Here is a 4,423-nt window from a genome sequence, read left to right as displayed (position 1 = left end):
AAGATTTAGTCTAGCTGCCAATGCTAGTAATAGTCAGATGCACTCGTTGTAAGTGTTGGACCCAGTACAATCGCTGCCCTATGCCGCTAATGCACGTCAAATGGAGTTTGCCAGAGTTGAAGTCACAGAGGACGTCGGACATCGAGCGGTCTGCCGAGGGATCTCGGGTTTGTTCCGATGGCAGTTGTGCTCTTGGAGAAGACGGACTTATCATGAAACGGTCCAACTAAGCAGCATTTCAATTTGACTTCTTCACATCTGACTCGAGCATACTATGGTGCTCTCGAATGGAGTATATGAGCTTGTCAGTTTCCTCTAATATCTCAACTGGTTCCAGGACAACAAAAGGTTGTAGATACAACATCTAGCTTAATAGATAATTCTTGGTTGATAAAAAGAAGTTGCATTCTGATTTTGAGTAAGCAGCTCGAGAGCTAAACGGAGTGTGCAAGTATCGTTGGCGAAATATGAGAGGGTATATATTGAGCCCAACATAAAAACAAACAAACAAGTAAGCATAGCATGCGGCAGGTATGACACCAGTGTACACAACTCATGAGTAGTAATGTTGGTTAGGTTTATTTTGAGGTGCGGTAGATATGACTAGTACCTCTTGCACTTCAAACTAACTAAGGGTGATTCGTAGCTCACACGTCCATTTCATGGCTATTGGGACACTTGGAGGCATGTACAAGCAATATAAGACGTCCGTTAAAAATTAACTAATGATATGGTTGTGTGCATCTCTTGATGCAGAGACTGGGAATAATCCTCTTTTTCAAAAAAAATTAACTCATGATAGGCAACGGTTATACCACGATAGAACACTAGATTAAGTTTTTTTTTCATAGGTATACTGAATTAAGTTTACAACATGTTCTCTGCTAGTAACCGAGCTTAATGTACCTCCCTAAGTATTATCGTAATTACCGACATACATTCTCTTGATTTGTTGTTTTGTTTACTCCAACAAGCATAGTCGTGTAAAGGGAATGCGTTATGGCAGTACAATACTGCAGTGGTTGCTCGGGTGTTGGCTCTGCTGAATGAACCTGTGGATAAAATGCCATATGTAAGTAGTACTTCCTCCATAAACTAATATAAGATCAGTAAGATCACTACAGAGGGAGTACAAAAGTTTCTAGATTTAGAAATGAAACCAATTACTCCACCTCCACACATGCACGTGCGCTTATTCAAGCCACAAGACTGACATGCCCAGTTCGAAATAATTGAGTTACAAAATTATATATATGATTCACAGTCCTGAAGCTACTTTATAGGAAGGATTTATGAAATAGTCATGAATGTGGCACACAAAAGCAATACTTAGTAGGGATTTGCTTGATGGTAATATGCTTATTTTCTTGCAGTCGGTGCTTGTTATGGATGCAGCCAATTCATATTCTGCCTAGCATTTTTCCCTCTATTTTGGGCTGTCTGCAGTTTCATGCTCCCTCTGTTCCTAAATATAAGTCTTTTTAGAGATTCCAATATGAACTACATACGGAGCAAAATGTGTGAATCTACACTCTAAAATGTGTCTATATTATACGTCTGTATGTAGACCATGTTGAAATCTTAAAAAAAAACTTATATTTAGGAACGGTGGGAGTAGTTAATCAGTGTTATGCATGTAGCGTGGGTGAGTTTTGTGATGTGATGTCTAATTTATATGCAACTTGAAGCTTATTATACTTGATGAGCAATTCTCATCAAGTGAACATGTATATAAACATCTTAGGGCTGGATGATTAATAAACAAATACACCTTTTCTGTCATTATTCTAGTAAACCGGAGTTGGCCTTGCCAAGGACATGTATATTCTACTGGTTCTCAGTTGCTTTATTTCTAGTTAGTCCACCCTTGTTTTCTTGAATTAGGTCCTTTGGCTAAGGCTGATATAACTGGTTTCGATGAGCATGCTCACGTCCTTTTCACTTTATTATTTTCTTGGTAAAAATTATGAAGTTACAACAGCCCCTTGTTTGTGCTCTGAGTAGGAGTTTTAGAGGCAACGAGGTAATTGTGTCAGTTTTTTTTACGTGGTTTCAGTCCACTGGCTAATTATAAACCTGTTAATATCTGAATATTTTTGTTACTGCAATGTTAATGTCTAAAAGAATGGGTATGCCCTGCTTAAATTATGGGTTTACTTGGTCCAATGGAATCCTGCAATGACAAGTACTAGTGGTGGCTACCATGCTAGTGCCAAGAGAGCAGCACAACAAACAAAGTAGAAAGAACATGCAGTTGCTGCCAAATAAAAGCACTAGCAGAGGGAAGGAAAATAATCTGTGTACAAACACTAATAAATCTTGTAAGGAATAACCTAGAGCAGGCGAATATTCATATATAGTCTGGCTCCTAGTACAATATTTTTTTTTAGGGAAACAACAGGACTACTGCGTATTTTCAGCAAACATGCTAGTAAAGTAATGATCAGATGCACTTGGTGTTAGTGTTGAACCTAGTACAATTAAAGGCAATCGCTCGTCTAAGCTGCTAACACATATTAAATGAAGCTTCGAGGAACAAAATTCATCGAGGACGTCGAATATCAAGCGGTCGCATGGGTGCTGCCCAGGAAACTGTAGGCTGCCTTGTTCAGGGCCAATAAATGTGGACTGAGTTTCAGAGAAACCACTTAGCAGGCTGCCATTGTACTATGGGTAACATGGTCAGCTTCAATCTGACGATAGCTCAGCTCCTGGAGAAGACGAATTTATCATGAAGCGATCCAACTGAGCGGCATTTGAATGAGACTACCTCCCATCTAATTTGTCTATCAGACGGTGCTCTCGAACAGAGCATACCAGCTGTGTTGGAAATTTGCCCTTAGGATCGATCACATCAAATTACGATGAACACGCACATATAAAACTGATAGCCATGGAGCCCTTGTCGTGCCTCTTTTCTTCCTCTTTATTTCTTTTTCTCCTTTTCTCTATGTTACAAATCCATGCTCCCTGCCTGCGTTTATATATGTTTACGCAGCAGACAAATCTCAACGCACGCACGCACTCGAACTCCAACTCTGACTACTACTCTACTCAGACATGACATGCCAAGTCCAACCGGACAGCTCTTTTCCGTTCTAGTCAAACTTGGCTAAACTAATCAATCGGCAACGCTGATCACAACTTAGACCTAATCTTAGTCATACGTATACTACTATGACACGCCTCAGTGCAACTCTAGCCGGACTAGTATTCACACCCCTACACTTGGACTAGGAAACTAACTCAAACCTACCTAATCCTAGCAACACATGTTTGGATTATCCAACAAGCTGGTCAGTTTCCTCTAATATCTCAATTAGTGCTGCCATGGCAACAAAAGGTTGTAATCTATGATATATTTAGCTAAATAGATGATGCTTGGTTGATAAAACTAAGTTGCATTCTGATTTTGAGTAAGCAGCGGGAGAGCTAAACAGATTGTGTAAACATTGTTGGTGAAATATGAGTTGGTATATATTGAGCCCTACATCGAAGAAACTGGACAAGGAAACATGGCATGCAGCAAGTATGATGACAGGGTACATAACTCATGAACACCAGCATTAGTTAGGTTTATTTTGAGGTGCGGGAGATATGACTAATTCCTCTTCCACTTCAAAGTAGTTAAGGGCCATGTGTGAGGTTTGAAGCTTAGCTCACATGTCCTTTGTTTTATGGCTATTAGTTACAGCCCTTGGAGGCATGTAGAAGCAACATAAGCCGTCTGTTAAAGATTAACTTATGATATGCAATAGTTATACCTCTATAGAACACCAGACTACGTTTTTGTTTCATGGGTACACTGAATTAAGTTAACAACAAGTTCTTTAGTGATAACTGAGCTTAACCTACCCCCCTAAATATTACTGAAATTAACTCCATGCATTATCTTGATTTGTTCTTTTTCTACTCATCGGCGAGTGTTAATGGTGAACAAGCATAGTAGTGTAAGGAGCAATGGGTTGTGGTGGTGCTGCAGTAGTAGCTCGGGTGTTTACTCTGCTGAATACACCTATGAATTAAATGTCATGGGTAAGCAGTACGAAGTTCCTAGTTTCGAAATGAAACAAAATACACTACCTCCTCACATGCAAGTGCGCCATAATCTTATTCAGGCCCCAAGCCTAGTCTGCCTAGTTCGAAATAACTTGAGTTACGAAATTTTATGACTCACAGTCTTTAAGCTAGTTTACATGATGGATTTATGAATGTTGATGCCTCAGTGTAGAAGCTAGTGGTATTCACGGAGGGGCCCATAACAGCCTGACAATTGACAAATATGTCGATAGTGATGGAGAATACATTTCCAAAAATGATATAAGACACATATATCTGGAGAGGATTGTTCAGTTTCCATATGGTCCAAGGATACTCGGAAAATAAATTGTGGCATACAGGTATGGCCATGAGTCGAAGATTA

Source organism: Triticum aestivum, chromosome 4A, assembly GCF_018294505.1.
Source record: "Triticum aestivum cultivar Chinese Spring chromosome 4A, IWGSC CS RefSeq v2.1, whole genome shotgun sequence".
NCBI lineage: Eukaryota > Viridiplantae > Streptophyta > Magnoliopsida > Poales > Poaceae > Triticum > Triticum aestivum.
This window is presented reverse-complemented; position numbering follows the sequence as displayed.